This window comes from Phascolarctos cinereus, unplaced genomic scaffold (assembly GCF_003287225.1).
Source record: "Phascolarctos cinereus isolate Bilbo 61053 unplaced genomic scaffold, phaCin_HiC Scaffold_4;HRSCAF=312, whole genome shotgun sequence".
Lineage (NCBI taxonomy): Eukaryota > Metazoa > Chordata > Mammalia > Diprotodontia > Phascolarctidae > Phascolarctos > Phascolarctos cinereus.
In genome coordinates this window covers 655822442-655832575 of record NW_027555847.1, presented here as the reverse complement: position 1 = coordinate 655832575, position 10134 = coordinate 655822442, and the positions used below count along the sequence as shown (strand labels likewise).

The following is a 10134-nucleotide window of genomic DNA, read 5'->3' as shown; positions in this document are numbered from 1 at the left end:
GAATTCCTTTAAAATGTTATCGTTCTTTGTGGGTTGGTAAAGAATATATGGGATTGAAGAGTGAGCTACATTTCAATAACTATAATTACCTAAACCCTGACACTGAACTTGGAGGTAGCAATATGTTTGAGAAATTGTCTTTATCAGAGAAAATCACTGTAAAAAACTTCTTTTTACAGTAATGATTACAGCAATTTTACAGTAATATATTTTTCTCCAGTTTATATTTCTCTCTGTCTCTCTCTCTCTGTCTCTCTCTCTCTGTCTCTGTCTCTCTCTCTCTCTCTCTCTCTCTCTCCCCCCTGTCCATTTTCAAAAGTGTTTTGCTTCTAACTTTCACTTCCCCTAAACTGTCTTCCCTTCTATCAGTTCCACCCCCTTCTTTTATCCCCTTCCCTTCCTACTTTCCTGTATGGTAAACTAGATTTCTACACCTAACTAAATTGTGTGTTATTCTCCCTTTGAGTCAATTCCAATAAGAGCAAGGTTCATGTGCTCCTCTCCCTACTTCCTTTATTTCCCCCTCGATTGTAAAATATCTTTCAGGCCTCTTTTATGTTAGACAATTTATCCCATTCTACCTCTCCCTTTCCCCTTCTCCCAGGGCATTCTTCTTTCACATCCCTTAATTTTATTTTTTTAGATAATCACACCATCACATTCAACTCACACCTCTGCTTTCTGTCTGTATATACTCTTTCTAACTGCCCTAATAACGAGAAAGTTTTTAGGAGTTATAAATATCATTTTCCCATGTAAGCATATAGAAAATTTAACCCTATAAAATCCCTCATGATTTCTCTTTCCTGTCTACCTTTTTATGCTTCTTTTACATCTTGTATTTGAAAGTCAGATTTTCTATTCAGCTCTGATCTTTTCATCAGGAATGCTTGAAAATCCTCTCTTGCGTTGAATATCTATTTTCCCCCTGAAGGATTATACTCAGTTTTCCTGGGTAGGTGATTCTTGGTTGTAATACTAACTCTTTTGCCCTCTGGAATATCATATTTCAAGACCTCTGATCCTTTAATGTAGAAACTGCTAAAATTTTGTGTAATTCTGACTGTGGTTCTATGATATTTGAATTGTTTCTTTTTGCCTATTTGCGGTATTTTCTCCTTGATCTGAAGGTTTGGAATTTGGCTACAATATTCCTGGAAATTTTCATTTCGGGATCTTTTTCAGGAGGTGATTGGTGGATTCTTTCCCTTACTATTTTCCCCACTGGTTGTAGAATGTCAGGGCAGTTTTCCTTGATAATTTCTTGAAATATGATGTCTAGGCTTCTTTTCTGGTCCTTTTTTTGATGACTACTTTCAGGTAGTCCAGTAATTTTCAGTTATCTCTCCTGGATCTGTTTTCCAGGTCAATTGTTCTTCCAGTGAGATACTTAATATTTTCTTCTATTTTTTCTTTCTTTTGATTTTGTTTGATTGTTTCTTGATGTCTCATAGAGTCATTAGCTTCCACTTGCCCAATTTTAACTTTTAAGGAATTATTTTCTTCAGTGAGCTTTTGTACCTCCTTTTCCATTTGGCCAATTCTACTTTTTAAGGACTTCTTCATTGGATTTTTGTGCATCTTTTATCATTTGACCTATTCTGTTTTTTAAGGTGTTTTTTTCTTCAGCATTTTTTGTGCCTCCTTTACCAAGCTGTTCACTCTTTTTTCATGATTTTCTTGCATCACTCTCATTTCTCTTCCCAGTTTTTACTTTACTTCTCTTACTTGATTTTTAAAATCCTTTTTTGAGCTCTTTTGTGGCATGGAGCCAATTCATATTTTTCTTTGAGGCTTTGGATATAGGAGTTTTGACTGTGTTGTCTTCTCTGGAGTTTGTATTTTGATCTTCCTTGTCACCATAGTAGCTTTCTTTGTCAGGATCTCTTTCCACTGCTTGATCCTTTTTCTAGCCTATTTCTTGATTTTAACTCTATGCTAAGTTGGGGCTCTGCTTCTGAAGTGGAGGGGGCACCATTCCAAGCTTCAGGTATTTTGTGCAGCTGTTTTCAGAGTTAATTCTGGGGCCCTGTAAGTTTTGTGTTCTTCCAAGGTGGTATGATCTCAGGAGAGGTGTGTTTACTACTCTCCTGTACTGTGCACTGTTTTGTGAGTGACCATAAGCACTCTTTTCAACCCTGGAACTGGGACCAGGGTCCCTATTCTCCTGTGGCCACAAGCTGTGCTATGCTAGTGCTCCTGCTCACACTGGGACTAAACCTAGGACTGTGACCCACATCCAAGTATAGGCAATGCAACAGAGTCCTGCCCCTGGTGCCAGCAAAAGGACCCCTGTAAATCTCCTTCTGACCTGTCGTCCAATCCCTTTAATATCTGTGGGCTGAGGGATCTGGAAACCACCAAAGCTGCCACTGATGCAGTTGCCCCAAGGCCTGCTTGGGTACTTGTACTGCTTGTGGGTACACCCCCAGGTGTACTGGGGCCCAGTCTGCACTGGTGTGCCCTGTGCTGGACTGTACTCCTCTCTCACTCCTGTGAAACAGACCTTTCTTGCTGACCTTCCAAGTTGTCTTGGGTTGGAAATTTGTTTCACTCTGTCTTTTTGTGGGTTCTGCCACTCTAGAATTTGTTTAGAGTCATCATTTAAAGGTATTTGGAGGGGGTTTGGGGAAGAGCTCAGGTGAATCCCTGCCATTACTCAGCCATCTTGGATCTGCCTCCAGTATCTTCCCTTTAATTTAATTTGTTTATTCATTCATTTATTTATTTTGCTTTTTGGTGAGGTAATTGGGGTTAAGTGACTTACCTAGGGTCACTCAGCTAGTAAGTGTCAAGTGTCTGAGGCCAGATTTGAACTCAGGATGTCCTGACTCCAAAGTCTGAGCTCTATCCACTGCACCACCAATATCTTCTCTTTTAATCTATTGTCTATTAGATTACGAATGGAGCGGGTAAAGAATGTGATCACAATGTTTACAACTGTTATGTATTTATTTGGGTATATTTTACTTTAAAATGGAGATCAATAATAACTTATTGTTTGGGGCTGGGGTGGAGGGGAGAAGGTACCACAGACCTCTTAAGTTGTCCTTATCTATGAGGTTCCTTGGGACTTTTTGTTTGGGAGGGATCATAAGATCTTATCAATACTGGGAGAAGCTGCTGACAGAAGCTGCTTGCAAGTTTGCTTATAGTAAAGAGTGAGGTTTATCTGATAGATTGTTTTGCCATTGCTTGTGAATATTACGAAATTGAACCTGTTGCATCTTTGAGCCAATTTAGTGACAAGCAACTTTAGATTTAAAGATTTTATTTTGCCTTAGGGGTTAATAAGCAACATGAGTATCTGTTAGTCTGGAGGCTTACAGCAGCTCACATTTTTCTGGGGTTTTTTAATCAACTATCATGTATTCACTATATGTGTGAAACTCCAGGATGTGATTACTTTTAATTTCTAAATGATTGATTTCTGTTCCAGGATGGATTTAACTAGAAAGGATAACTAAGAAAAGGCCTTGTAAATACCTATATGTGCTTACTGTTGGTGGTTATTGAAACAGGAGAAAAACAATAATAACCTAGCCCTAAGATGTTATTAGTGAAATTTTACTATTAGCAAAATCTTGTTATTTGAGGTAAAATCTCTTGGGACTATAATTTCATATTATTCTGAGTTTTGATTTCAGGTATGATTATCTGAATTGTCATTAAGTCAAAAGTCTATCATTTAAGAGAAATGTCATGTGTTGCCCAAAGGGAGTGTGGTCTAAGATCTGTTATAAGAGAATGTCTGGGCCCAGGAAAATTGAGGAGATGACCTTACATAGATGAAAGTAAGATCCTCTTGATTTGGTTTCCCTATTCTGCTCTTTCCATTTTAAACAGAAAAATTTCCTACCTTGTTAACTTTGAGCTTAGCTATGACATCCTATGAATACTGTGGAATTTTTCTGTATGATTGGTTGCTAACTATGATTTTTACCTGGAATCAAACAGAGTTATAGGAGTTTGTTTCTCCCCTGTTGAGCTTATGTTGGTCAGTTTATATACTAGATGGGACAGTCTTGACATTGTTATAACCATATTCCTCCTTTCTTCTTTCATAGAAAGAATCTATCATTTGGACAGGTCACCAGTAGAAATTTTTGTCATTGCAATACTAAATCTATTAATTATCAAATACTGAAACATCTCTCGGTTGCTAAAATAGTATGCTAGTATGAAAGATTTTGCTGTTTTTCATTTGAATTTGTGGTGAACTCCATATCCTAAATGACTAGGTAAATGAGTTCTTAGGCTTGCCACCCCCTTGCTAATAGTTATATATTTATGTGTAAGATTAGGTCCTTAAAGCATCTCATTCTATCATGATGATATAATGATAAAATATATCCTGAAAAGAGGGGGGAATGATAAAGATGCAAAAGTAAAAGTTTAAAATTTTAACGAAGTAGTAAACTTAGAGAAATCAACAAAATTAGTCTTTTTTCCTAAGAACTAGGATACATACATGATTGGCTTCCAAATGATTCTAATGGGATATATAGACTTTCAGTATGTTTTAGTAGTAAATTCTCGAAATTAGATTGAGGATTTTACATATAAACTTGCATTAATAAGTGTAAAGGAAATTTTAAAATCACATTCTTTTCCTGTTTTGAAATCTCTCTCTGAAAATATTAAGAGACAGAAAGAATCATTTTTCCATTTTTCATCACAGATACTTTTAAAAATTCTTCTTGCAGCCTCTTGATGGCATTATCCATAACAGGTATAGGGTTCAAGTATAAATAGTAAGGTTTGAACTAGTTTTTACCACATGAACTAGTTACTGGAAAACCAAATTTAGGATATTGTACTAAATTGAGTCTTCTTATTGGCATATTCTAGTAGTATTAATTAGGGGATCTCTACAAGTGACCTGGAACCAGAAAAGTAGATCTATTAGGAGGAGCCCCTTCCAAAACTGCCCTAAGAATGATGCCTATTCCAGAATTTCCAAGCAAAGATGTTTTCAGGGACCAGAAGACTCCATGGGACAGTGGGACTAAAAATGTAGCTTCTTATATGGACATTGGGAATGGGTTACCAGGAGAAAGGAGATTTGATATTATTTAATATTGATGATCATTATTGTATTATTTTGCTTTAATGTTTCATTGTGTTTATGCTTGCCTGCAAGACAGGTATGCTCAAATTCAGGAAACAGGGCCATTCCTCCTGCAATTTTTGCTCAACTAATAGCCTGTCTTCTGTTTTTATTAACCTCACCTGACCAAAATTTGACTTATGAAAATAATAATGTTAACTTCGACATTCTTCAAGTAGAAGCTAAAAGGAAGTTTGAGTTTACTAAAGTGATTTAGCTATTTGTCAGCTACCTTAGCTAACTGTTGTTATATAAATCTCTCCTCTCAATCAATTCATTGTGAACCCTCTAAATTAGTAGTTTAATTTGTAATTTGACTTAATTTACTTATAGAGCCTGTTTACAGAGGTTTGTCTGCTTAAAGGATGCATGAGATTATGACTGCTTAACTAAGTTTGTTCAGCTTTTATGGCATTGAAGGAAGCATGGGATTATGATTTGTTTCTTTTTGTGATACTCATGGCCACAGTGTACTTGTTTCCTAGTATAAGCCCTTGACTTATAGCTCCCGAAGACTAAAAAGGCTCTTTGTGCCCTCCTTGAGATGGCTTACTATTGCTGCCTTTGGATCCCTGACTATTCTGTGATTGTCATGTCTTGGAAATTCTTACCTACTATGGCACTTCTAGCCATTCCTTATACCTTTTCAGACCAGTCCCTTGCCCCTGACTTTTACGAGGCCATTATCCTTCCTCTTTCTCTAACCATCCAGCTCATTTGTAAGATTTTGATCCATGAGTTGTAAACTAATATAACCATTCTGGAGAGCAATTTGGAACTATCCCCAAAGGGCAATCAAATTGTGCATACCCTTTGATTCAGCAATACCACTACTAGGTCTGAATCCCAAAGAGATCATAAAAAAGGGGAAAGGACCTACATGTACAAAAATATTCATAGCAGCTCTTTTTGTGGTGGGTTTCTCTTTAGTGTGAACTCTCTGACAAACAGTAATGGATGAGGTCTCCCTGAAGGCCTTCCCACATTCAATGCATTCATGTGGAGTTTCTCCAATGTGAATCTTCTGATGTTCAACAACTTTTGAGTTCTGGCTAAAAGATTTTCTGCATTCATTACATTCATTTGGGTATCTGTCCAGTGTGAATTCTTTGATGCTGAATAAGGATTTATTTCTGAATGAATGACCTCCCACATTCACTGCATTTATAGGGTTTCTCTCCAGTGTGAATTATCTGATGTTGAATAAGATTTGACTTCCTACTGAAAGTTTTCCACATTCATTACATTTATAGGGTTGATCTCCAGTATAAATCACACGATATTAAAGAATAGCTGCACTCTGGTTAAAGGCTTTCCCACATTTGTTACATTCATAGGGTTTCTCTCCAGTATGAATTCTCAGATGTCCAATGAGAGCTGAGCTGTAACTGAAAGTTTCCCCACATTCGTTACATTTAAAGGGTTTCTCTCCAGTGTGAATTTTCTGATGTTTACTAAAGTTTGAACTTCTCCTGAATGCTATTCCACATTCTTTACATTCATATGGTTTCTCTCCAGTATGAATTGGCTGATGTTTGACAAGATTTGAGATTCCCCTGAAAGCTTTTCCACATTCGTTACATTCACAAGGGTTTTCTCCACTGTGGATTCTTTGATGTTTAACAAGATTTGAACTTTGCCTGAAAGCGTTCCCATATTCATTACATTCATAGGGTCTCTCTCCAGAATGAATTCTCTGATGTCAAATAAGGTGTGAATTTCCTCTGAAGGCTTTCACACACTCATTACATTCATAAGATTTCTCTCCAGTATGAATTCTCTGGTGTTGAATGAGGGTTGAATTCTGATCGAAAGCTTTACCATATTGCTTACATTCATAAGGGTTTTCTCCAGTGTGAATTCTCTGACATTCAACAAGGATTGAGTTCTTACTGAAGGTTTTGCCACATTCATCACATTCAAAGGGTTTTTCTCCAATATAAATTCTTTGATGTTCAATAAGGTATGATCTTCGACCAAAGACTTTTCCACATTCACTACATTTTTTGGGTTTCTCATCATGAATTTTCTCATGCTCAGTCAGGTTAAGCTCTCTTTGAAGCTTTGGTCACAGGTACCACACTGATCCATTCTCTTCACTATAGGAACTTTCAAGTGTCTAACAGGGCTTGGACTAAGATTAAATTTCCCAAATTCATTACATTCTTGGCCTTGTTCTTTTGTGTGATTTTTTCTGATAAATCATTGTCACTGGTCTGAAACTTCCTTTTGGGTAAGGGGCTTGTTCAGTTTTTCCACCTTGGGGTTTATCCAATGCTTATTCTCAAACTTGTTCTCATGTTCATTGGTTTCTTCAAACACAGGTGCCTGGGGAATATCCATTGTATGACTTTTCACTATCTGTCCCTGGGATTCCATTTTTTCAGAAATTCCCTGTTCCTTGTTCTCAGTGGTGGTCTCACATAATCTGAAATAAGGAATAAAAATGCTGTTTCATATGAAAGAAACCACTGGGGTAAGAATAGGACAAACCAAAATAAACTGTATTTTAATACATCTGAGTATTAGGCAAATTCTCCCTCTCCTGAGATAGGCTGCCTTCCCTCACTTCCCCTTTCCAAGCTTCTTCTAAGGGTTGGGAGAGTATGGGAGATCAAAAGGCATAAAGAAGTACATATATGTATATTTTTTTGGGGGGGTTGTTTTTTGTTTTTTGGCAAGGCAGTGGGGTTAAGTGACTTGCCCAGGGTCACACAACTAGGATGTATCAAGTTTCTGAGGCTGGCTTTGAACTTAGGTCCTGACTCCAACACCAGTGCTTTATCCACCTAGCTGAACCAAGAAGTATATTTTCAGGGAAAGTGGGAGTGGCTGTAAATTTGCCCTTATGTTCATAGCCCTCAATATATTAGCAGATAACAAGGTCATTAAAAAGTTCCATTGTGTGCCCAGCACATCTAATAATAGGATGCTCAGGTTCTACTTTCCCTTTCAACTCTTTAGATGTACCAGCCCCATCCATCAGGGTCAGAGGACTTTAATCTCTTCACAAGAAGAGTGAATAAGGTGCAGGGCACCTTAAGGTGAGATCAACAAAGAGAAGGAAAGAACTGCAGGAGGTAGTGACGTACAATGAAATGAAACTGGATTTGGAGTCAGAAAGCCAGGTTTCAAATCCCTACTCTAATATTTCTCAGCTGAGTGACCATGAACAAATAACTTAACCTTTCTGAACCTCACTTTCTTCTTTTGTAAGAAGGGAGATAATACATGCCGCCTAAGAGTTCTGTAAAGAAAGTACATTGTAAACTTTAAAGTGCTACATACATGTGATTTATTACCAAGTGCAAAAAACAATTAGATCATTTTCTTTTCCTTCCATAGGATGATTAAAACTGGAGTGGGGGTGAGGTAGGGGTGGAGGCCTTGAAGGCAATGAAATGGGAGGGGCCTTAAAGGTGCTGAAATGAAAAGGGGGTGGAAGAATGAGAAGAGACGTGCTAAAAGTAGCTAGATGGCAATGGGGAGAAGCCCTGATGCCTCACTACTCACTCTCAGTCCAAAGGCGCACACACACACAGGTGCGGCTATTTTTCTACAGCATGCAGGTACCTGGTTATGCAATAAAAGTATCACTCAATCTAACAAATATTTATTGAGACCTGTATGCCCAAGCTGTCACTAGGCCCCATAGGGGATTAAAGAGAAGGAGACAGATGAACCTTGCCTACAGTTGTGGGGTTGACATGGGGAGCAAGAGACAAAATTCGACTGATGAGACAATTAAATGCTATGCTGTGAGGTTCTGACTGATTGTAGGCTATAGACATTTACAGAAGGGAGAGATTGGTTGTGAGCGGGAATTGTAAGCTTTTTCTAGTACTGTTTTCTCTATATGCTTTCTGCCTTAGTGATCCTACCTACTTTTAAAGTTTCAAATAATCTTTGTGTGATGACTCAGAAATCCGTACCTCCAGCTCTGACTTTTATCCCAAGCTTCAGATCCATTTCTCCAACTGCTTGTAGAAAATGTTCTGATGGACACCTCAGACTTAACATGTCTACAATATAATTCATTTTCCACCAAAATCTGCTGCCCCCTCTAATAACTTTCTTATTTCTCTTGATGGAACCACAATTCTCCCAGTTACCCAAATTTAAATCCTTAGTCACTTCTGATTGTCTCCCTATCTCACCAATATCTCTTGAATCTATGACTTCTGCACTATGCTGCTACTTCCTCTCCTCTCATTCTCTTCTAAACTTGCTGCATTCGGGGCAGCTAGGTGATGCATTGGATAGAACACCAGCCCTGGTTTCAGCAGGACCTGAGTTCAAATCCGGCCCCGGATACATAACACTTACTAGCTGTGTGACCCTGGGTAAGCCACTTAACCCCATTGCCTAACCAAAAAAAAATTTTTTAAAAAACTTGTTGCATTCCTTCTGATCTTGGCTGCATTTGTTTTATTTTTACAAAAGCTTTTTAAATTTAATGTAATCAAAATTATCCATTTCACACCTTACACCGCCCTCTATCTCTTGCTTATTCACAAATTGTTCTCCTATCCATAAGTCTGATAGGTAATATATTCCATGTTCTTCAAATTTTCTTGTGATATCTCTCTATATCTAGGTCATGTATTCATTTTGATCTTATCTTGGTAAATGGTATAAGATATTGGTCTGATCAGGCTTCAGATCCCATCATTCAACTGAAACTGCTCTCTCCGGAGTTATCAATGATCTCTTATTTGCCAAATCAAATAGCCTTTTCCAATCTTTATCTTTCCTAACCTCTCTGCAGCATGTGGCACTATTGATCACTTTTTCCTGGATAATCTATCTTCTCTAGATTTTCTCGATATAGCTCTCTGCTTGTTCTCCTCTTATCTTTCTGACTACTTCTCAGTTCTACTTTGCTGCATCCTCATCCATGTCAAGCCTACTCACCATGGGCATTCCTTTTGACTGTGTTGCAGACTATCTTCTCTTCTCTTTTATTTCTACATTCTTTTATGTGGTGATCTCATCAGCTTCCATGGGTTCAACTATCATCTCTA

At 37.7% G+C, this 10134-nt stretch overlaps 1 pseudogene; it reads right to left on the bottom strand.

Annotated features, from left to right (window-relative positions):
- Nucleotides 1–238: 238 nt before the first annotated feature.
- Nucleotides 239–7178, bottom strand: LOC144456588 (uncharacterized; annotated as a pseudogene).
- Nucleotides 7179–10134: the final 2956 nt, after the last annotated feature.